Source organism: Acromyrmex echinatior, chromosome 5 (genome assembly GCF_024713525.1).
Source record: "Acromyrmex echinatior isolate Ae372 chromosome 5, ASM2471352v2, whole genome shotgun sequence".
NCBI lineage: Eukaryota > Metazoa > Arthropoda > Insecta > Hymenoptera > Formicidae > Acromyrmex > Acromyrmex echinatior.
In genome coordinates, this window is record NC_141856.1 from 6,613,855 (window position 1) to 6,639,896 (window position 26,042).

The window sequence follows — 26,042 nt, forward strand, 5'->3', positions numbered from 1 at the left end:
CTCGTACATTCTCGCGTGTCTTCCGTTTTTATTTCGCCGGGCGATGGGCTTTATAAAATATTAAACGCGGCGTGACGGGCGCATTTTTTCCCCCTGTTAATTCTCCTTTACGTACCGTAAAAATAACCGTATTAAATATCGCATATCAAAATCCGTAAGTTAAAAAGGACGAGAGGATGACAGAGTTTCAATTTGCGCCTTTCAGGTATATCGCGTGTGAGCGACTTTTTCTTTAAGATTTCACAGGCACGCGTTTATGGCACAAGTATAGTCACATATCGTTCTCAGCTTTGACGAGAAACAGTAACGTGCTACCACACGCTAGTTTCTCCCGCTATCTCGAGTCCCTTTTGTCCTACCTTCTTGAAGAAGGATGCCGGAAACTCCGTACCTCCAGGTCCGTGATTAATCGGACAAGATGGAGGCGTACGAAACGCGATGCGTTTTCGGCGTCACGGTGCCTGCATTTCAGACCGCATTGTTCCGTTGCACGAAACGCCCCGTGACGCGGTTTTCTTGCCCGTTTCTTGCCGGTATAAATACGACAGGAAATACAAGTCCGTTCTCATTTTTGTGCTGCCAGGCGCACCTCCCTTCGTTTCTTAACTTCGAATGTTTCGTCATGATTAAGGACTCTCGACGGTAAATGGAGCTTGATGCGAGCTTTTCTTGCCGCTAACAATTTCTTTCTTCTCCATCATATTAAGCCCTTCGATTATTCTTATAAAATAATAGCTACCCATAAAAAAGGAAATAAAAAGAACATAATTTTTTTTTTTTTTTTTTTTTTGAAGAATTCAAATACTATAATATAGATAGACAGTTTATATATCTTCAATTTTATTCCCAATTAAAAAACGTATAAAATATTTTATAAACTTTTTAGTTGCTTCAATTTTGATTTTATCAATATTGAATTTCTTAATTGTAAATTTGATTATGCGTTAACGTGCCATATCTAGCATTAAATTTCCGGTTATGGGAGTGCAAGTCTTGGCTGGCGCGAACAGATGCGAAATCGAGACATGTCGCACGCGCGTTATCGTCGCCAGGAAGTTCTCCGACAATGTTCCTATCAGGCGAACACGCGCATCGCTCTCTGGTCTGCACGTTACCGCGTCTGGAGTCTCGACGAGGGGACGACGACGACCGGCGTCGGCGTCGCGAGATAATGTCACATTCGGGCGCCGGCTCAGCTCTCTCGCACATTCGATTCTCTGTCGCACCGGCGCGAAACTGTCGCGCGGTTGAAATTACCGGAGGAGATTGGCGCCGGCCGTGTACGGCGGTCAGGAAATTAAATGCTGTCCGGTAACATTGTTTCCGACGAAAAAAAAAAAAGAGATAGGATGGCGACGGTGGATCGCGATAGAGCCGCCTGATTTTAGCCACATCGGATACTCGATCGAAATGCGCGAGTTTAATAACATTTGAATGATCAAAGTGTCGTTAGTAACTGAAAATTTCTAATATTTTAGAAAAAAATTGGTGAGCAGAGAATAATATAATAATAATAGCTTCATTGACATTGCGGTACAAACAAAATTGAATATGTAAAGCAAGACGCAAAAGTAGATAAAGAAGCAGTAAAAGGTGAGATGTCAGCAATTAGACAACATTTTTAGTAGAAGTAGTAGTAGTTTAAATATTAAAAATTGCTAATAAAATTTCTGCGACACTCAGTACTTACTCGACAGCAAAATTTCACCTAATAGTTTGTCAAATAAGGATTTGTGATTTATAAAATAATTTTATATATCATCAGAAATCTACATTCTAAATTTTTGGGAGTGAAATTTCACTCCAAGGAAAGTGATAGTTGCGTCAGTCCGGCAAAAGTGAATTTCACTTCATTCCTTCAAGGAGTGAATTTCCTAAAAGATCAACTTTAATGATTAGTATCTCGCTTCGCAACAGCGACGCTTTATTCGTTTGTTTTGTGCAAAAACACGTCAAATGAGCTTAATTTCGTCAAGATTGGATGTAGGGGGGGTTAAACTTAACATTTATCTTCAGTCTTTGCTTTCAGAGAGTGAAATTTCACTCTCAAAAATTTAGAGTGTATAAGAAATTGAGTAGCAGTTCAAGTGAAACACACTTTTAATCTATAAAATCGAAGTGATTGCTTAAACCGATAATAAGGTTTCACAATATATACTATTTTTTTTTTTTTAGTATAATTAGGGGCGATGAAACAAAAAGGTTCCGCAATATGCGCATCATTGTGCATTAATACACTGGCAAGAGTAGTGCATTGTGCATTATACAGCGTGACATTGTGTCCTCGTTAACAATGGCTAGGTGTGGTACGTTGGGTTCTCGATTTGGCAGGTCGTTTTTGTGAAGCTATCAGGTGACGTCCGTCCCAATCATCCCAATTTCATGTCGATCCACTTTTATCATCATTTACATGCTCTATGGTTTGTTGAATCTTTCTGATTACATTTTCAATTATTGATTATTTTATATTCGATAGTCTTGTGATTCGTATAAGGATTTTGTATTAAAATTATAATTTACGTAAATTTTATTTGTTGTCATTTTAATTGTAGTGATACTCAGAATTATTGCTGCATATATGTTAAATAATTTTACGTAATTCGAATAGAGATTATATGTATAGTGAGAGATAACGATTACTTTCACTGTTTTAAGAAATGTATTTTTGATATTCTTTATAGATCCTATTAAATACTGTTGAATAAATAATTCCTGTAAGATAATGCCGACACCATTGCTTTATTATTGACACTATTTAAACAAACTTTTGATGTCGGTGATTTTCTCTTTCTAATACCCCCTCCCTCCCCTCCTCTCTCTCTTTCTCATAAATCTTTAAACATTTATAAATTTATCATGTCTACAGTATTATGTATTTTTCGTGTTATTCGCATTTGAATATTTAGGCGTACTTAATTCTTTGTGAGAACGATTAAATCTTTGGCAATAGCGATAATCGTCTGAAAATAACAGTATTTTTCAAGCGTTGGAGTTTGTTTCTTCATGCCGAAAGAAATTTAAAATGCAGATTCCTCGTTTAAGAAGTCCATCGTCTCCTACGAGACACTTTGCTAATTAATTTTATTACCCCTAGCCGACATAAACGCACATTTCTATTCCCACAGATCGTAATAGGTTAAAAGGATAAATATAAAAATAAATGTAAAGTATGCCAGAGTCTATATAGAAATCTGGATATAAAATGGATATGTTAATCATACAATATTCGACCGATATCATAAAATTCTATCGATTGTCTTTTCATTTTAACTACTTAACATTGGGCGAAAATTTTGTTGCGCAATATAAATAATTTCTACGTGAGTACAGCTTAGATTGGCTAATTAAATATTTGTAAAAGACGAGTGTAATACGTAATTATTATTTAATATTAATAAAGCATACTAATTATATGTAAAAAGTTCTGTGTAAACAGCGACTCAACAATACAACGCAATCCTTTTTATTTTATTAATAAAAGGAAATAGTTCGTCTAGTATAGATTTGCCGCACCATTATTTCTGTTGATTTAATTGTGGGGAAGGAACAATCTTGTCATTATTCCTATCTCCACATTACGTGACTCAATTTTCTGCGAGGACGAAGATGTACGTACAATATTTTATATGTGAATATATATATATATATGCGTGTGTGTATGAAGATATCTTTTTCGTCATATTCTATGCATATTTAGATCAAACAATTACTGAATGAAGCATCGAGACGCGCTTTTCTGAGCCTTTTGCTGTTTTCTTCGTCTTTTGTCTCTTCTTTCCTTGCAAGTCGTCCATTTTATTCACGAACCTTACTTTGCATTTAAACACGCGGTTCACTTAATTTATACGGAGCAGACCGGTACTTAGAGGTGCTTACATACATATAACAGACATGCCCATCCAGCTGGTAGAGACGACGGTATGAATAGCCAGTAACCGCGCCGCGCCGCACCGAAACTTTCTTCGTTAAAGGCAAGCACCTCGTTATTGTTTCAAGAGAACGATACGGCTCGTAGTTGAAGAGCAGACTGAAAATTCGTTTCCCAAGTGAATAGACAATTTCATGTTATCCATATATATAACGGAAGATATGTATCAAATATTTTCTTAAAGGATATAATGTAATTGTATGGTATCTTTCGATTGTGAAAGAGAACTTTTCGTCTTTCATCATTATTTGTCATTAATAACATTTCTACTTTTGTGTAATAAATATCAAAAGCTCTTCGGCTTTGTTTTCACCATTCTGGAATGAAATGTCGAGAATGCTCTCGCATGTTCTCGACATTTTAACAGGAAGGTAAACCGCACCGAGGGGTGATACACAGAATACGTACACGAGGAATATCGCCAGGGATACTCGAGGAAGGGTTTTGCTTTTTGAGAGTTTGTGTGCGGAGAAAGGAAGGATTTCATCGTGTTGCTTACTACATTCTCGCATTGTCTCGACTGGGTTTTACGAGGTGACGGAAACCGTGGCATGGAGGCCGGCATTAAGAAAAGGGTGACGAAGGAGGGACCAAGCAAGCAGAGAATGTCTGGTGTCTCGGCAAGGAGGAGTAAGTTTACACCTACCCACTAATTTTATGAGGTTAGTTAACTCCCGTAAGAAGCTTACGGACAGGCTTATATACGAACTTAGTAATTTTATAATTTAAACGAGAATTCTTTGTGGTCGTGCTCGAGTTTCGTCTTGTGAGTGCTTTTCTTTGTTTCCGACGACTGTCATTATTCCCTATTTTCTTGTATCCCTAATACAAGTTTCCTCTTTTGCCCTGATTCTTTCGCAAATCTCGTTCAAGATTTACGACGAGTAGCTTTAGGCGTTTCGTCGTTTTAGCATTCGGTATCTCCATCCAGTTTGGCATGATAAAAGCTTGCGTCTACTAGTCGATGAACTGAAAATTGCTTTTATTTCTCGACAGAGAAACTCCCTGCGGCATCTATAAGTTTTGATTGCGCAGTAATGAAAAATAATATTTACGAGTTTAATATAATTAATATTACAGACGCAATCATATCAATTACAATTTATTTTCCATATTGTCATATTTATAACAGTAAAATATATACGAATAAAATAGCTGTGAGTAGTCACTGTAGTTGGATACAGGATAAATTATTGATGTAATTACTCCTTTGTCGATGTAATTTATTATTAGGATCAATATCGATGTGAAAGGGTAACTAACAGTCGACTTTAATGTACTCACGTTAAACTTGATCGTAATCAATGTGCACCGCAAACTTCAGCAGATCGATCGAATAGGGGCTACCCTTTCGGTAGTGGTGCCTTCTACCAAGTTCCTCTCGACATCTTCGGTGCTCATTAGACGTAACCGAGTTAATTCTCTCATGAGATGTACGTCTCACCTTGACAGCAAATTTCCATGCAAATTCATCGGGACGGGCGTTTCGCAGTAAAATTTCAAGGGTTGCCCCCGTCGCGCAACCGACCCTTTTACTCCCTTCTACTCCCTTCTACTCCCTTCCTCCCCTTCCTGTATTACCACCACTTTCTCTAGTAGGAGCCACTTCCCTTCCGAAACTTTACGAACTCTCCGTTCGTTCGACTCAGCTTCTCTGCTGGGAATTAACCGGGCAACATCCTATTAGCAATAAAGCGTGCCACTGCGTAGTTGTCTCACTCCGATTCATCCGTGTCTCTCGTAGATGAGATTCCTCGCATCCTCGCGAATCTCCTGTCTTATTTCTCCACGTATTTCTAATTTTCATCAGTGCACTTCCTCTTTTTTCAAAGTTTGTCACGGAATCAATTTTCTCTGTATCATCCATTGAAAGACGCGATATTTTATTAAAACTGATTATATTGAAATACTGTGTATATATATATATATATATATATATATATATATAAAAACTAAATACGAGAAAGAAATACATGTATATATATTTTTTACTTTATTATTGTAGTTTAGTTTGTTATTCCTGTCAGCGTGACGATTACTTTCATTTTTGTTCGTGCTATTTTTGTATCCGTTAACACGCTTTTTTTATATTTGTTGTCGGATTAATATTTCTCTATATTTTTTTCTCCCGCAGATTATATTTTCTTATCATGACATTAACGTCATTGGATTTTGCACTTTCAAGGACAGTCGGCAATTTGCAAGGTGGTTTACAACTCTTAATCCTAGTTCTTTCACGGTGGTATTAGGCTCTATAACGAGCCATTGTCGCCCTACTACAATTCTAAGACCGGGCTCCGAAACTTTCCGAGACATTAAGGACACGAAGGAACGATAAAGCGCGCGAATTATGTCGCAATTATGCAAAGCGAAATACTGTGGCAACGACCAACATTTGCTTCGGTCGTTAAAGCTTTTTCGCGAAACTTTCCGGCGAAACTTCATGCGAGCAACAAACTCGAAAGCAGGTGACTGACATTTACAGCGCTTTTAACGAGTGCAATTACGAGATAATTATAAATGAATCCTTCGATTCTTCAGCTTTCAATCTTGTCTGCATGTTTTTTATTCCTTTTTAAATTACATCTGTAATTTACAATTACATCAATATGAAATATATGACGAGAGAAACATTGCCTGAAGAAATTCTAGTTAATTGCGAATAATTGATAATCACTCACGATCCAATTAATTTTAACTGCTTTCAAAGAAATTTTTTAAAGCAATTTATATGATTTATTTACGTAGAAAGAAATTTAATTTCAATCTTAAGATTTATTCGGTTCCATTAATATCACGAAGATCACCGGTTTTGAGGCTTCGCACTTCATAATCGTTCCGTGAAGCTTTTCTTTCAAGCCCTTCTTACCTCGGGCTCCGCAATTTCTCTCACGATGCACAGAGGTTTCTTGGCATTCGTAAATAGTTCTTATTCTTATTTACGAGAACGCAGTCATTTTTGCGGCATTCAAAGTGGGGCTATTCGCATGTAAATCGTTTTCTCTTGCTGCCGCTGCGGCGCAAGACAGTCAGCGAGAGAGATATGCAAATGTCGCTAATTACTGGTAGCGGCAGGATTACACGACGTCTTTCTCTCTCCTTTGCACATCTTTTTCTTCATTGAAGGAGAGAGCCTCCTATCTTTGTTCCCGCGCTCATTCTCGCTTGAATATCCATTTACGAGCGATCACACATGCCGCATTATTCACTCGATCACATGGAAAGTTAATTTATCCGATATTCACGGATTATTCTATAAGAAAATGAAATATATATTTGAGGTTGCTCACATATTTTTAACATTATGCTTAAGCTGGTTTAAATCTACCTTTATGCTTTATGCATTACTATTTTGTATTACAAAGTTATATTAATTGTTAATATTTGTCACAAAAAAGTAACTTACGCATGTTCTTTGTTGTTGAAGCAATTCGCTGTTTATGCTGTTTCATCTATAATGAAAGAACTGCGCAGAAGTCTCTTGCGTCGCAGAGAAAGAAAATCCCGTGAGTGAGTAGATGAGGAAATCGTCCTCAGTTCACCTTGTTCAGTCGAATGAGCAGTATTGAAGATATGCAAATTTCGACAATTATTGGTAGCCACGGGATTGCACGATTTGCTCCGCTCTTTCCCTCATCTCTCCCCCATTTACTCTTCATCTAAATTCCCTGCCTATAACCCTCCATTACTCGAGCCTCCATTTTTAGGAGGATTCACCTACTTTGACACCTCTTCAAGCGATACATTTGTCTCCGTGTCTTCCGAGTCTCTCCTTCCTGACCAGATAACCAAGACCTTGTAACGAGCAGTCATGGAGCGCGAAACGCCTCCTCCTTTCCCTCGTTGGTAGTCAGAGAGCAAGGAAGATTATCCTTCTTCCTGGCTCACTGCCTCCAACGACAAAGGCATCCCTTGAGGTCGGAGGTGCCGACTGATAAGAGCTTGAAATTACGCTCTATCGTCGTAGCTGACTGCCGACGGCCGAAAAGCGCGGACTGCTGATAGATCGAGATGCTTTCCCATGGGATGAGGGGGCACACAGAAGAGAGAAAGAGAGAGATAGAGACAGAGAGAAACGAACGCTGGTTTCTCTAAGGGTAGGCGATGCTAGCTTAACGATTCTATGAGAGAATTAGAGAGTCGAGGATGAGAGACAAAATTGCTGCGGCTGCTTCTCCCTGTTTCTGATCTATATATCGACACACATCTGCTCTCTGGATGGGTTCGTATTATAACAGACAAATTGCACCACTAAACACGATTAGCGTGGACATAGTTTGAATTACAGTACCATGTAAATTATAAATTTCTTATGAAAAATATAAATCAATAGAATTTACAAAACACCCACGAATATACTTATTACAATCAAATTTTTTTGATATTACGAATATTTCCATATTTATTCCAAATTTACAATTATTATAATTGTTTATGATTACTTTATTTTGTTCTTTTCCTGTTTAATATGTAATTATAAGCTAATTTAATTTTAAAGGAATAGAATAATTTAAAGAATATTTCACATTGTTTGTTCAAATACACTTGAAACTTGCAAATCGGGGATAGAACTCTCTGGGCGGTCGTGTTTTCTCATTAATTTTTAGTACCGCGGGGATAGAACGGAATCTAACGAGGAAAACGTGCATCTTAGCCATTTTAGTAGTCTAGATTATGGAGCAAGATCTATGATAAATGGCACGAGGTAGGACGAGGCATGCTGCTTCATTTTTGTCCATTCTGTTTCATTTCTTGGCCTACGTTCGTCGGAACGTCTAATAGATAAAATTGTATCTTGCTACGCGATCTACGAGGCACCACGCGCATGAGGGTGGAGAACGGTTATTACAAGATTATATTACGACGAGATCTCGTTGAAATCGTTTTGCTACGATCCACCCCTTGATTATATCATAGTTGAGGGGATCGTCCAACAATTATTACTTCCTGAATTGCTTTCAGCGCTACTGACATCACCAATCTTTGCCTTCACTAATAAATCCTTTCTAATAAATACCGTCGATAACGTACTACGTTTTATGCGAATTTTTTTTTCTTTTTCCATGGTATTTCAAGGTTGCAAGCGGAGAATGTTTCGCGAAGGAGAAAATTCTTCCTACGTGTCCGCGCGTACAATAAGACCCACGTGCATCAGTATTGTCATCGAAGAAACGAAATGGCGTGGATCGTAGGCGACACAGACGTTATTACGAAGTCGTGATGAGAGGAGGTCCGAGCGGGGGTTATTTTTAGATGGTAGAAGACGAGCCATACGGTCAGAGATCGCGCCGAATTAGGAGGGACTATTTTCATTACACGCTTTTAGCCCCTTCGATGTCTCACGAATGAAGCGAGGGGGTAAATAACCCAGGAAACGTAAGAGATATATTCCGCTCTTACGCTCTTACGGCTGAGAATGGCTTACCTGCGTTTATCCTGCTATTTACTTCTGTTATATCATGAGTTCGGCGAGTAAGCGAGGGCGTACAAACGAACGAGAGATCTTGGGAACAAAGAAACTCTCGGCAAGAGGCAATAGCGAATATGTTTCCTCGCGTTCTTACCAGCGGAAAAGCAGCGATAGAAGCTTTTAGTCTAACCCTTTCATATTTAACCCTTCAACGAGTTACGTACGTAAGAAGAAAATTAACCGGGATATACTTTACAGAGCGTTAGTTATGGAGAAAATAAAACGTAGGACGTTTGTTACGTACTAAAAAAGAAAGATTGAGTAAAAATCATTCTTATATTATCTGATTATTCCTAATGTATTTAATAATTTGAAGATTTAATAATTATAATATTTTTTATCTTTTTCAGGTAAGTCTCTCTCCTGGAGAAATGTTTCTTGATTGCAAAGAGATAAAATCAACGGACATCTAGAGGGTCCAGGTTAATAGAAATGATATCTAGACTTTGTCATAGCACAGTAAGTAAACGATAATAAGTTCAAAAGGATCTTCCTCCCAAAAATGTAATTATTTCACAGAAAACCTTAAACATATTGAATGTTGAGTCTTCAAGAAACATCACGTGCACGTTTTATTCGCAAAATATATTCTCGGTATATCATCCAGCTGTTGTCGCGTTGTCGTAAGGTCGCACTTGCACTCATTGCTCTTTTTCTCCATCGTACTTTTCGACATCATCGTCTCCGCTTGGCGGCCCCGATCCGCATCTTCTCCCGCGTCTGCGTGTTTCGAGTTATACTCGATCCTACTAGCTTTTATTATAGGGTGCATCCACGGATATCGCGGAGTGTCGTGCGCCGCTGTCGCGGTAAATCATCCACGGGCAATCAGGCTCCCTTTGTGCTGTCGGAGGGCCGTTTGAGGATCCTGCGTTCCATATCCTTATCCGCTTAGTCCGGCAATATGTGAGGATATACGTCGGTAGCCCGTTTCCTTTGTTAGATTTCATTCGAAGGAGCCTGTCGGGGGTGGCCGAGGATGGTCCAGCGTTCTCGTATCGTATCCTGTGCTTTCTTCACCGCTTATCCGTTTACATGCGTTTGCGTTTCGCGTAATCCGCTTTCGATATGCTTCGCCCAATATCGATATTTGAGATTTATGAGACGCGAACGTAGATAAAGCTGCGGTGCGTAAAGTATTGAGGGATACTTGAAGTGGGAGTTTGTCTTCTTTTCTTCTTTTTAAATACGAGAGATCTATAAATGCGGAACCGCGGGACAGTGTAAAATATAATCGAGACCCTGCCACCGTATCACCGGATGCAACACGTATCTTTACACTTTTAAAAAAAGTATGTAGAACATGAAAATATATACAAAGTTGTTTGTTGGTTTATATGACTTATTCGATTGATATATGTATTTAATAATTAGATAATAAGAGGATTGTAACTTAATAGTGTTCTGAAAAATATTCGTGAAATATTGAAGCAAATTTTAGAATTTCCGAGAGATATTCGTGGAATTAACTAAAAGACATCCCGTATACAACATTCGTGATAATCGGTAGAGTTGAAACGTTGGTTGAGTGCGTAATAATACCACGACTTGTGCGGGAACAAACAAAGTCGCACTCACTTTCCGTTATTTGATATTTTGTCGCATTTTCCTGACACGTTGTCACGCCTATCTTATTTCTAGTTACGTGGGCGTACTTCGTGATTAATCAGTCTACCTCGTCAGCCGGTTGTTGACCTACGCGAGCTCGCCGACGTGCATTTGCATTTCCAATTTTTGCGTTTATTGGCGAAACCAGATATCGAGTTTACACTCGCTGACGTTGGCGGTGTCGTTATTTGCGCTGAACGAGAAACCTGCAATGTAAAAGAATGTGACTCTGAAAGTATACTAACTTATTTTTTGTTACACATACTGAATATAGAGAGCGGGATGTGGAAAGATTATGATCAGTGATTATATTACCTTTTTATTATCTTTTATATATATATATATATATATACACACACACACACATACACACATATATATAATTTGTAATTCTCCATCCTTATACGAGTACAGATTAATGGTTCTCAGGAAGAAGTTGTAAATAACTTTTAAGAATCAAAACTTGGACTTTCTCTCGAAAATAAAAATTATAGATGCTCAATCAACATCCTTTAAATACATTATACCGAATCCGATACATTCACGTACGTAATACGAAGAAGTGCAAGACGCATCGCGAATTGGTCTTTGAAGTGCAGTGGCGAAGAGAGGACTCGTAAGAAATTTTCTCCGGTCCGCCCTCATTTCGCCCGACGACGGGGAATATAAGGGGGGCAGGCACCGAGGTCTGTGACCTTAAAAGTTGTCGGTACAGGCGTCGTTGCGGTGCTGAGAGGAGCGAGGAAGCAAAGAAAGAGAGGGAATGATAGATCGGTGTGAGATGGGAGAGCGTTCGAAAAAGAGAGCGAGACAGAGGGGAGGGGGGGGAGAGAGAGAGAGAGAGAGACAAGCTCGTTTATTTTATCGTACGTATAACCGCGCGAGTATCAACCACACCTAGCCGGCTGTTCGCTCTCCCGTACGGACGCGATCTGTCAGGTAGTCCGTGATACATGGGCATGTGCACATAATAATATCGCGTGGCAGCCCGCGAGATAGTCGGCGTGGGTCGACAGACAGGGAGTGCCACTCCGAACAAACCGCATCAGGTATTTTTCGCTTCTCTTTCACTCGCGCTGTTTCGCGATGAGCACGAAGACTTCGCTGCCTCTGGTGGTTCCGCGAATACCTCTTCCTCCTTATCCGACCTTCCGTATCTCTTGTACTTGATTACTTGTGACGCGAACGACATTCGTATCAAAGCCTGTTGAGTCGACTTTGCGACACGGTGATAACGTCGAGATTACAGGCATTTCAAAAAGTGGCAAGCTAGCTCGTTGCAGTTGCAAAAGAGCTGTTCCATTGTAAAGGTAATGTTCTACATATATTATCTATGATTTATCGAGATTGATATTGGTATCTCGTTCTGGGATATTAAATCGGTTGTTCCACTTTTCGCGAAGCTACCGACTTTCTCATTCTTTTGCCGGTCGTGTACGGCTCGATACAATTTGCAAAAACGAATGGCAAGTTTAGAAGCCGCAGTAGCGGAGTGTGAATTTATATTTGAAGGACGCATCAATGTCTTCGAGAAATTTACGTCACATTGACAACCCGTCTCCATCCGAGACGCGTAAAAACTGCAAGACGAGATGTAGGATCAACGGTTAATAAACGTCGCGTTGCTAATTTGCCGGACCAATGACTATCGCTTGTATCGTGCTATTTTATGGCTTACGAAGTCGCACTAGTTGTACTTAGTACCGAGTATGTAATTACAAGCAGAAGCTCGTAAAATTGTCGACGCTGCTTTTAGGATGCCGTGGGGAACGCATCTCGTAATCCCTATAGTTTATCCGTGCGTGACTTTTGCGACGAACGAAGTTTAGTAACGGCTAACAAGATAACGTTAGTATTATTTATGAGACATGTCAGTGTTCCCTGATTGATTAATTTTTATCATCGGTACGCGTTTCTATTTGTACACAATGGCTATGTAAAGTGCATATTACGAAGAGTTATAATGGTTTGTCGTGAGATACGGGTAGAGAGTTTAGAATTGGTAATCAAAGACAAAGGTCGAGAAAGAGCTTACGTAGATACAAACGTAATCTAAAATTATGATATGTATTTTGATTTGGACCCGAGGATTTAATAATTAAACCGAGGGATTAATCGATACAATATATCCTAAGTTCTAACTGAATAGGATATTTGCAAATAAAATAAATTCATTCTCACTGAACATTTATTTAATTAATATATACGCAATTTTTAAATACTCATAGAAAATTTGCTGTATCAATGACTGGACCCGATTTAATGTCAATATTACGGCGTCAATATATCGCCAGGTATTCAATAGGTGGAAGATTAATGAATCTGTTGAAAGCGTTCTCACATGAGTATATAAAATTCCATAGATTTCTTTTTTCGCCATTATTAGAGCCCACCTGCGCTGGAACAATCGTGGGCGAGCATCCAGCGATATGATATTGCAGACTTCCTCGTCACGCGATCGCAAGTCGCTGGTATCCTGACTGCTCGGTTAAAATAATTTACTACGATAATAATTTACAGTTCTGCGTATTATGGATAAATTTATGATCACGAGCGTAAGTTTTCGAGTTCTGTCTTGTCGATCAGTGTCAATGGATTTGTCGAGCGAATACAGAAAATAAGAGAGAGACGTCATACTTGCTAGCCAGTTGTATCGATACTGCTTTTCCACAAAATCGAAAGAAAAACTGAAAGAAAAAATTGTTACAGCAACCAATCTTTTCTTTCGGTGGATGATTATTAATTCTCTTGTATATTGACATTTATACATATGCTGCAAGTTCTTGAAAACTTTATGCGTTTAACAATTTTATCTCTCCGTCGTGCGTCGGCCATGTGGAATTTCCCCTTTTCCGCCAACTCTTTCAGCTACAATGCAGATTTTTATATTGTTCCGGCGGACTGTATAAAAACCTGAAAAATTTCCTGCATATTTATATAAGCATAAAAATGAGGTTTTTTTTACTAACATACGGTGTATTAAAAATATCATAAAATTTAATGTACTTTTAAATTGTTAACACAAATTGAATTTCATTTCATGACATTACATTAAATGTAATTACATTACATTAAATTTAATGTATTTATAATTTAAATACACACACACACATTAAATTAAAAGTATATTTAAAAGTATATGTACATAAAATTTAATGTACTTTTCATACAATTTTATGAAATTTAATGCACACATTCATTACATTTAAGATTGTAACTTAATTTTCAGTTAAACCATTCATTATTTTTCAGTTACCTCATAATCACAAGCTTCCATTACATGTTACTTAAATTTATTACGAAATTTTTAACGCTATAGAAATCGTACAGCATTTCATTTATTCTTTATGTATTTAAATTTATCTATTAGAATTTACAATCAAAATATCGACTATGTTTTCAAAGTTTTGACTTGGCCGGTGGAGAGTTAAAAAAAATATCAAAAAAGAAATCATACTTGTGCTATTATCTAATATTAGCTTATTGAAATGAATTAATTTGTCTTATTGAATGCTAAAATATTTCTCTTCCTCTTTCTCTTTGTTGTATTACTTATTAATTCCCGTAAAAAAAAAAAAAAATAAATTATCCAATAGTTTATACAATTTCAGTAAAAAAAAACATCTGTTTCATATCGTAGATTATCGTTTTTCCATATATAAAATATTAATTGTATTACTTGTATTATCTACAAGCTAAAGATTCTGATGCTCGAGAGTCTTAAATTAAATTTCATGTATATTTACTCGTGAGTCCCGTTTTACACGAACATCGATTATTATTAGCCGCATACTGGTGTTTCCTCTCTATCACAAGATAAATGCGCCACTTCCGCGCCGACGAGCTAAAAATGCTTTTTCCGCTGGTGAACATTCGATAAAGCGCAACCACTATACCGCGCGTTCGCTTAATTAAGGATAGAAACATTTATTCCACTTCCTCGTTCTGTCCAATGCCGGTCTCGTGCCGGTTGGACGATCTCGATCCTCCTCTTTTCTCGATTGCAAACTGGACAGTCGTATCGATTGCCGTCGCGTCGCGCCGATCAACAAAATGGATCGTAATCTGGTTTGCTTCTGAATCCGCGCGAGGAGAAGCGAGACGAAAAACAGGAATAAAGGAGCGAAGAGACCAGTTTCGTGCGTTTGCTTTACCTCCGTCTGATATCGCTTGAAACTCTCGCATCACCTCCTCGTTTCCTCCTCCCACTTTCTCGTCTTATCTCGAAAATGTGTGGCCGATTATCTTGATTTCCTTCGTGTCTTGTTCTTTTAATATTCCTTAATTATCCGTCGTATCGTTTGTACTGAAAACAACAAATAGGAAATGCCAATCGAATGAGTCTTGTCTTTCAGATAATAATTCATTCACGGAACATTCCGAGTTCGCAATGACTGCTTCCATTTGATGATACGAATTGACATCAGTATCGTTCTGTCTTTTGCTATTCACGGAATGTTAAGAAAATACTAAACGATATTTTTGTCGACTTGTGTCATTCAAATGGAAAAAAACTTCATGTATTTTTATGCGTTTCATTATGCAGTTATTCTTTCGAGCATAAATTACATCGTTTCTTTACGAGATAAAATCTACGAACTCTCACACGCATTTATAATGTAAAATGGAATGTTATTTTGAAGAATATGTATGAGATTATAAACAATACATAGTCAGTTTACTCATTACTGCAGTTAATTCAAATAAAGTAGCTACGTCATCGTGTCTTCTCATATTGCAGATATAAAGATCTTGCGTTGCGAGTTGATTAAAAAGGATTGACTTATCCGAGTTACAATAATAACTTTGCGTCTCGCTGTTGATTTGTTTTTTTTTTTTCTTCTTTTACAACTTCTGATATAATCTTCTGACGTAAAACCGCAAAGTAAGCCGTAATCCACAGGTAATGCGATACGTGTTCTAAAAGAGTAATATCTAAATAAAATTTCCGAACGTAATATTTCGCATATCAGCGATTTCAGACCCGTATCGAGTATCGCGCCGCATTATCGTCGTAAAACAGCATATATATCGCGTATTAACATAATTAACGAATACCCATGCGGTCTGGGTTAGCGTCCGTCGCGTCCAAACTGAGAAAATCTATTTTATTCCGGGGGTGTGAGCGAGGGAGAAAGCTGTAACACGAGAGGGGAAATCGTGGATGTGCGTACGTTCGATATTGAATATCGAGTATCGGACGTGCCCGGAGAGTCGCGGAAGAATAACCGCGTGCATCGCATCTGGTATTTGCCGAACAGCCGGATCGGAAATGGCCGGATCGAACGAGACGAGAATTCCTCGGGTCGATTTTCTATTCGCCACGATTTTGCGAGCGGCGTAGCACGCGCACGCCTATTCATTTAATTGAGCTACCTACGAGAGCACGGCAGGGAGTCGGCGATCAAGTACCGGTTGTGCAGGTACGTAGGCCTCTCTCCCTCCCCCTCCCCTCCCCCTCCTCCCCCCGATTGATTTATGATCCCGTCTCGCCAGTAATGGAACGCTCGCGGACCGGCTTGCGGAAAAGCGTCTGGTATCTGTCCACCTTAGGGAGTACCGCGCCGTGTTAATAATCGTCGATCGTTCCACCTTTCAAGTGATCTTGATGTTCGCATCGTGGAGTACTAAAAAAGAAAAGAAGACGCTTCGAGGGGGCGTGTAAGAGAAAGCAGCGGCAGTTTATCGACGTTATTGTTCCTCGATAGCAGCGCTTGCTTCATAAGGGATAATTAATCCTTGAATATCGTTTTCAACGTATGTCCGGCACGTCTGATTAAACACATTGTGAAAGGGTGATTTATGTATCCTAAAAGTTTGAAAGAATCGTTTAGCGCGAGATTATCTCTACGGATGTTTTGTAAATGGTTTACCGTTACTTTCAATTAACCAGATTTTCCAGACTGAATTTTATGTAGATAGGTGTATCGACGTACGAAATTTCACTGTAATATTTAGTCACGCGTTTCTACCTCGATTCTTCCCAACAATACCCGACATCAGTAATACGCGTTCATCTCGTCTCTCCGAATTAACTCGACGTCTTCAGATATCAGGGTGAAGGTTCATCACCTGCTCAATCCCCGTCTCTCCCCATCCCCCGTCGTTTCGAAGCGTCGCGACGCGCAGACTAGAAATTCTGGGATTAGCGACGGCGTCTGTCGCGACAACCCCAAGGTTGTCGGCCGCGTATATCACGTCGCCGTTACTGCGGAGAATATGAAAATCCCGGGTGAAAATGTCGCGCACCTCCGCGCCTATTCCTACGCTTTATCGCACCTTCCGCCTTCACTCCCGTCCGCCGCGCCGCGGCGAATAATAAGTTAAATCGCAAAGCAGTTTATGCCTGCCGCTGTCCGATCCTTACCTGCATTCTCCACTCCGACGACTTCATATCTAAGAGAGAGCCGAGAGAGAGACTCATATTCCACGTGCAAGGGCAGCCGGCGCCGAATTGCGAAACTTTCCGAAAGTCCGAGACTGCCGTCTCTCGAGCCCTTATGGAATTATTACGAGGCGGCGATATTGTTCGCGAAAGCGACGACGCGGCCACTGCGACAAGTTTGCTCGATGAAATTAATAATTTTTTACGAAGCCATGTATATTATACAATTCATCGTTTCCGCAAAGTGAAAACTGTGATTATTTTTATTTATTAAATCTCCTTTGACGTTTCAAGATGAAATCATTGTTAATTAATACAAATTCTGTAAACATTAAGAATACTTAATATAGAATTTTTACGAAATCTGTTACTCTTAATTTTATAGATCAAAGACTTTATCTTTCTCTTTAAATAAGTATAAGTAAATGAGTTCGTGAAGGCTGCAACTTTTCAATTAAAGTTTCGCAGAAAAAAAAAACTTTGTAAATAACAACTTGAAAAAAAGGAACTTTGTTTTCAATCTCTTTGTACGTAAATAGATAAAGCTTAAATAGATAAAGTTTAATGGCGAGTCGATTTTACATGAAATTGTGCAGCGAGAGATTAAAAAATTTTTTAAACGATGATATATCGGAACGTTGCATTTCATTGTATCCTCCTGTCTCGTAATCGTAATTTATGATAGCGCGAAAGATTCGACGGGACCAGCGGCGACATTTCGAGCGGGTGATACATAAAGGCAGACAATCGTTAAGGACGACCGCCGCAAAGTTTACGACCTTCCCGCATCATAACTCACCAGGGGCCAATTATTGCGAGAACAATGGCTTTTTCTCTCGTTCGGCTATTACGTTTCCCCGTCTCCGTCGCCCATTCCGTTTTCATCCGATGTGACATCGTTGCCGACCCGGCCTTTTCCGTTACGTCATAAATATGCGGTTTTCGCAACTATCGGAGCTACCGCGCGTGCACCTTGCCGGTTTCAAGAAATTAATATTTTATAAAAGATGTATTATACATCGCAAAATACGAATTCGAGCTTAAGTATTTATCATTCACTAACGATATACGAAAAGAAGTTTTGCTGAAGTATCTAAAAATTTTGCTAGATACAGATCTGAAAATTAATAATTTTGTTAAAAGGTCAAAAGAATTTAAAATAATTATATAGGACACTCAAATTGGTTTTTAAAATATCAAAATATTTTGCAGTATTGCTTTCTTCATCACGCTTGAATTTCCTATATAATTATTTTGATGATTCAACAAAATTATTTTTATATTTATGTATCCAGTTACATTTTTTGATTACTTTAGCAAAATTCTTTCCGTGTAAGATTCAACGTCGAGGACTTGCTTTCATAATAATTTGCAAACGTTCTTTCATCGCACATTCGGAGACTAATAATCTTTACTCAGTGAGAATTTCATCGTCTTCTCTGCTCCTTCAATTTTCGATATTAAATACGTTGATTATTAAACTCCAATGATTTATGGACCTACGAAAGTTTGATGAAATTTGGCCTTACCAGTTTGTAGATAAACGAGAATTTACATAAATCGTCCTGCATTCGCTCATCCTCGAAAGCTGGATAAGTTCGTCGACTCGCTCCCATCCTCAGAAGCACCGTCAATTTCGCGCTCGTATCTGACAGTAATATGAGTCGTAATTCAAGCTTCTTTAGTGCGTTCGCCGAACTCCACTCCTGTCTTCTATCTAGCACACGCAGTAAAGTTAACGCCTAAACTTAACGTCCTAGACTTTATGGTCGCGTTTACACGCGACGCTCTTGCCGCGTTACGTTCGATCGCACCTTCTTCTCTTTTATTAGTTTTTTTTTTTCATACAAATCTTTTACATGAATTCTGTGCGCGTCTCGTGTCTCGAATGTCTCCGACTTCATATACGCCCGTCGCATGACGTAGTTATATTGGCTACAACGGGGACGGGCGAAGGTAAGTTGATATAAGTCAGGCGCATGTATCCTCCTACACATGTAATCGGATGCTATTCCATCGTGTTATATCGATATAGCGACGTAATTTCGTTTCAGAAATTTTCTTTAGATCTCCACGCAATATTTACTAACTTTACAAATTCAACTTTCGCTCTGGGCATCTTGTATTTCATATATCAAAACTCGTATATATTTGCTGTTTATTTTTAAGAAAACTACACAGAGAGAAAGAAAAGTATTTAGTATTCGTGACTATAATTGCATGATTAAAAAATTATGGTTAGGAAGTCTATTTTTACGTCTATTATTATCACTATAATATTAATAATAATAACTATTTACATTTATAACGCTCTCAAATGTGAGAAAATTGTACTATGAATTGTGATAATCTGAACTATTAATATAGATTACGTTTACATGACTCGATTTACACCGAAGTTATAACATCGATGTTATACAAATGTTACGATACGGATAGTAAATAAAAATAATCATTTTTATGTAATAAAATCATTATTATAGTAAATGAAATCATCATTGTAGTGAATGTAACTGTTTTCTTCATTCGCTAACTGTTCATATGATAATAACCAAGAGATATGATAAGGAAAAATTTAATGCATGCCATAGTTGTAATGATCATTTCAATGTTGAAGCTTTCCAATATTTGTGGTTAAAACAATTATAAATTTATAATTGACCCAAAAAATGACTATAAATTATAATTAAATTATAGTACTTAATCATTTCTTTCTCTCAGTGTACATACGGTATTATTTATTTTTGAAATATACATAATATAGGTAAATAAATTGAAATCTTACACAGAAAGAACAATTTTGCCGAATATCTAAAAGTTTAACTAGATACTAATCTGGAAATTATTTTGTTGTGGACTATCAAAATACTACGTAGGAATTTCAAATATTATAAGCAATGCTGCAAGAAGTTTGTATGTAAAGCAACCAGTTTGAGCCTATCATTATTTTGTTATTATCTAATGAAATTATTTTCAGAGTTATGTCTAGTTAAATTTTTAGATACTTCAGTAAAACTATCTTTTTTGTGTTATATAAAAATTTCGTGCGTGCAGAAGAATATTGTATATAAATCTACTCCGCTTTTGGACTACTTAGATTTATATGAAAGACATTTCTTTTTAATAGCTTCATTTTTTTCACTTGGTTGCGACATGAATCCCGACACAAGCTCATTAATTGCTCCAAGAAATCGATCGCGCGTATTTTTTTGTCAGTGCAACCACGACTCCGACTCTTTTTCACCCTTTCTCTTTTACGTTTTTCCTTTGTGGTCGGCGTTTTTATCATTGCACCGACCACAACACCGCGAAAGCTGCGACGTCGGGATACACCGCGTTGGTTCTTCTATCTTTAGATTACAAGCCGTAAAAATATTCTCAAGGATTCTTGGAGGCCCTCCCGCGGGAGCAAAGGCGGCTGACGAGGCTTTTTCATTTCGTGCTCTGCCCTAAATAGCTTCTCAGTGCCAGGACGGTGTCAGCTCGCTGAAAAATGCATCTCGAGTGGAATTACGAGAATACAAAGTCGGTCAATGTGTCGGCGACACTACCGTTTGCATTAATTTATATCGCGATAAATCTGAATTGTGTGTCGCTAACATCTTGAAGAATAAAGTATATGATAATAATAGTGCAAAAATTAATAAATGAAATAAATGAAATAAAGAAGAAAGGGAGAGTTATTTCAAAGTTTAACTTGGGAGGAATCTCATTAAAATTAGAATTAATTTTGTGAATAAAAAGAACAGAGAGTAATGCTTATAATACTAACATTGTAAAAATTAATTCAAGGATATCGAAGATAGAAAATTAAATAGAATTAAGCGTTTATTTACTAAACATGAGATAAGATCGAGATCATGTAATATGTTGGATAATGTACAATATATTTCTAGAGAACCGTAAGAGATCCTTGTTTGTCGTGGAAGAGGAACGTATTTAGTTACAAGATAAAATCGCCATATATATACATCCTGTCGAAATTACAGATTCTCTGATCGTTCTGGTTACCGAGCTTCAACGATCGTGACTCGTTTGCGGATCACAGAGAACGCGGGAGGATCTATTATGCTTGAGCTAAAGGGGAAGGACGCGGCCATTATGGTAATCCCCGTCCGATGGTTCACGGGGAAACTCGCCCCGTGTCTCTTCGCCAGAGAGATATTTATGCGCGGCGTCTTTCACTCTTCGACACGAAGTCAACTGTAATGCAGAACAAGGAAAGACATATGTCCTTTTGCAGTCACCCTCTTTAATTTCCTCAAAGAAAACGAATGCGCTCCTGCTTTTGCATTTTAAAGTATAAGAGTGTCTATATTAGGGTGTCTGTAATTGAGGCACTCGCCGAATGATATAAATCTAGAATGAACTCTGAATATAGCTCGGGGAACAAGGGAAGGTAAAATTTGGGGAAAACGTTATATATTGGGTCATTTAAAAATTGAACGAAAAACCGCGGATACTTTTTAAATGATCTAATACATATAATTTAATAGTAAATGAAAATGGAATAAATCTCTCTCGTTATGTGTGTGTGCAATGCAAACAAATGCTTTTTAGGTCTGTTTGCGTTACTTGCACTTTTTGCATTAATTTTCATTTTCAGTTTTTTTTTTAACGTCCGAATATATATTTATCTCGTTTTAAGTGCAAATATTTTTGAGAATTTCAAGCAATTTCAGATCTTCTCTCAATGCGCGACATTCCTGCCCCTTTGCTTTTTTCATGTCAAGATAATAACTCATTTTCAAGGTATTGATGTCAGAAAGCGCGCAAATCAAAGCATGCGTGTCTTTGCAACCTTGTGTTCGCCATCTTCTCTTTTGCTTTAGCTTCAGTCTACTGCTCGACACCCGTCGCGATCGTATATATATACGAGTGTAGTCACTTACGAAATAACGCGACTTGCTGCAGAATGCAGATTCAGAAATAACCGAGACAAGATGTCTGGGAGAAAATTGAGAGTAAACGCGGACCTCGCGTCGCCCTTAATACTGTTTTCCTACATCCTTCCTAAGAAACGTGGATAAAAGTAGATAAAGTCCGACGGTCGCCATGACATACGAATTTGTACATCCCAGCAAGGTGGAAGTTCCCTTTTTTTTCTAAAAAAGGTGGCTGCAGACAAAGAGGAATGTGGGTGGATTTACTATAAAGTACTCGTAGGTGTAGCGAGCTGCGAAAATGCGCAGAATAAAGATGGACGCCGAGTCGGGCGAAAAGGAGAGCCAGCAGATCGTTTCACGTCGGAACGTACGACATTGACTTTTATACGCGCAATAATGCGAGCGCACCGGCTGTCGGGATCGTACATAGCCGAAAAACGGAGGTTGGGACTGTGTTGCAACTTCTCTCTGCGACTGCGTCTCTACAAAAGGAGATATTTTTTCCAATTCCACGAAATCGTCGTCGGTACGTGAGAATTCGTAGCGTACGTTCTTACGAGTTGCACGATATTTTTTTTATTTCCCGTAGTCGTTTTCTTGCGGAAAGAAATGAAAGAAATCGTCATGTTCAGAGCTCAGTATTTTATAATGAATATTTTATAATGAATCGAGAGTCATCTTTCTCCTTTATAATTATTTATTTATTTGATGTTAGGAGAGTGACGGTTCGAGTTCATGATAAATAATATTTACGTAGCAATTTGCAAAGAACGCATCTTTTTCGTTTATCATTCGTACGTACTTTTAAAATTAATAATTTAGAAGAAATTTTAGACAAAATTGTTATTGATTATTATAATAAATTATAATCTATTCGTTTCTGAAATCAAACGAATAAAACAAAATTTTCTGTTTTATATCAAGACAATATTTTGCAGGATCTTTTTTTACACGAGATTTCCAATTTCTATGTAGTCTTTGACGTCACCTTCTTCATTCAAACTTCGAGACACTTTTATAGGCGGTGACGTTGAGCTTCTCGCGCAGCCACGAGGTCGGCCGCAGATCGGACGTGAATAATGCACGACGACATCACCGCGACGCATAGCGTCACGAACTTTACGGGGTAGGAAGGTGAGAGGGGGGGAGGGCGTCCTGAGGTGGAAGAAACAGGAAGGGAGAAGGTGGAATAGACCTTAGTTCATGCTATTGGGCATCTTTACAATCGCAGAACTACTTCTTGTAATCCGATTGATTGGAGGTCCGTCTTTCTCTTCTCTCCATTGCTAGCCCTCCTACTCTCCTTTGTTCTTTTTTCTAACTTTTTTCTTTCTTTTCCTCTTATCGTTCTTCTTTTTTCCTTCTCACTCTTCTTCGACGATGGGGCGTATCCCGACGAATGAATATTTAATTCCTACTTATCCTTCGCAACGGCGAACAGCATAAGTGCGGATAAATAAGTCGAGGTGGAAAGAGGTAGGACCTTGCCGACACGAGCAAGATGTATTTTAATGATAATCCGCAGACGACATCTGCGCTCGTGCTCGTTCCCACCTCGCTCTGCCTCCCGTTCTTCTCGCTTTTCTCGCCTCTCGCACGAACGCCACCGCCGTCGCTTTCTGCATGATTTGGCGCGGCCTGTGTTTACTTGGCGGAAGACTCTCGACCGTCCGAGAGTGCGAATAGCGAAACTCGTTTTCGAAAATTAGGAAATCTTCTCTTAGGAAATCTCTTTGCGAAGATAACTTTAACTTCAGCGTAATGGATATATTCGTCGGTGCTGTGTGTGGAGTGTTTAGGATCGCGAGAAGTCGAGATACAAGATCAACTTAAAGATAATCTGTATTAAGCATAATTTGATAAATTAAAACGGACATAGATTATTATACTTGTTAAAGGAATGCAAAATTTAGTTTCTCTGTTACTTATATCTTTAATCTTTCGTAATTAGGTAATCACCAAACTAATGGTTAACTTTAAAAGTTACTATAAAACTATCAATTCAGACGATTAACCATAGTTAGGAAAGTACAGTTTTTATTATACATTATTATTGGTTTGAACCTAACTATGAGTTACCTAGAAAAAAGTGAAAAGTCTCATTTGATCGATTCTTGACTCGATTTAAAAACAAAGCTGTGTAGTGTAGAGCAGAAATAAATGCATACTATTGTAATATTGATAATCGATGATATCCGACCTTATCCTTATGGGTGCTTTGCATATCAACTCGGTTTATGTCGGGGTCTCGCTGATGATGTTTCTTGGCGTTGCCATGGCTCGTTAAAGCACGATCGTTACAGGCTCGCATTACTGGAACAATCTCGCGCGATTGGAGATTGGATTCCCAGTGAAGCAACCGTACCGTCCTTCGATTGGAAATAATGAAAAAGACTCTAGGGAATCGAACGAGAACTCGATGGCACGAATCAACCCTATTCTGGCCAGAAAAGAGAAACTGCACAGCACCTCACATCCTTTCTCGGGGAAGGAATTAGAATTATTTGAGGTCAAGTTAGGAGGCTGGCCGGTCGTGATTGCACAATTTACGACGTCTGCGAGATCAATGCCCACTGATGAATGGCTCGATACTTTCTAATTAGCAATTATTACGTATTCGCGGTCACGTTTATGAGATACGATATTTCGGACGAGCAGCAGTTAATTAATTCGTAACATTAATCTATATGTATGGCTCCCGCTGATACGCGTGCGGTTTTATGCGTCAGTTAAATAACAGGTGATATGCATAATAAAGGTAAGTCTTTTCTCTCTTAACGAGGCGACCCGCTACGCGCGTGCATTAAAATTAATTATTAGCACACCGTAATTCCTTTGGATATTTTACTTATACAAACGATCTCTCATATAAGACAAACGTATATAATTACCGTGAAATCGTCTCTAATATTTCACATAATACATTTATTTATAGACACACAAAAATAATAGATGTATTAATACATATTGTAATATATATATTATACATCTGTTATTTTTAATTATATTCAATACAATTTTCGTAATACAGAGACGTTATACGGAATGTAACAACATTAGCTTTAATTAACGTCGACTGCTTCTCTCGAAGATAGAAACTCACATTTTTACTGTATAAGGGTATTGCGATCGAATCAATCGGCGGTGAGAGACCAACTGCGAGATACCGGCGCGATTTACAATACTCGTTAAGGGAGAGACCCGCCGCGACGTTTTCACTCGATTAAAGCTCTCCCGGTAGCAACTCGCTACCGTCGTCACCGTCGCTGCCGCCGTCGCTCACATCTCACGTGCCCCAAGTAATTGCATACGCAGGCCAGGCCAGACTCTGCTCTCTCGGCGTCGTCGAAGGTCCGCACGCGGTTCACGGCGATGCGCTGCGGTGCATTGCACGCGGTCGCAAGCGTTGCATACGTACGTGCAGCGAATGGCATTGAGGGGGCCTCTAGCCTCTATCTATAGAGACTAGATTAGAGTGCGTTAGCCTCGCGTCTCGCGGCAGCCTATGCACTATGCAGTCTCTCTCTCTCTCTCTCTCTCTCTCTCTCTCTCTCTCTCTCTCTCTCTCTCTCTCTCTCTCTCTTCCTCCCGCGTTCTCTATACGACGCATCGTCGTCGGTACTGCTATATTTGTAACAGGGCGGGTGGATACGAGCGACGACTTCGTAATCAGCGCGTGCCTTCGCCTATCGTCGCCACGATAATTGACGAATTTACTCTCTTTATCTGGACTTGATAACGTGTAGTGACCGTGATAATGCGCGT

At 38.7% G+C, this 26,042-nt stretch overlaps 1 protein-coding gene across 1 annotated transcript in view; it reads left to right on the forward strand.

Moving 5' to 3' along the window:
* The window catches only part of LOC105143795 (headcase), a 166,737-nt gene that overhangs the window by 105,291 nt on the left and 35,404 nt on the right, over positions 1 to 26,042 (forward strand). The window lies entirely within an intron of this gene.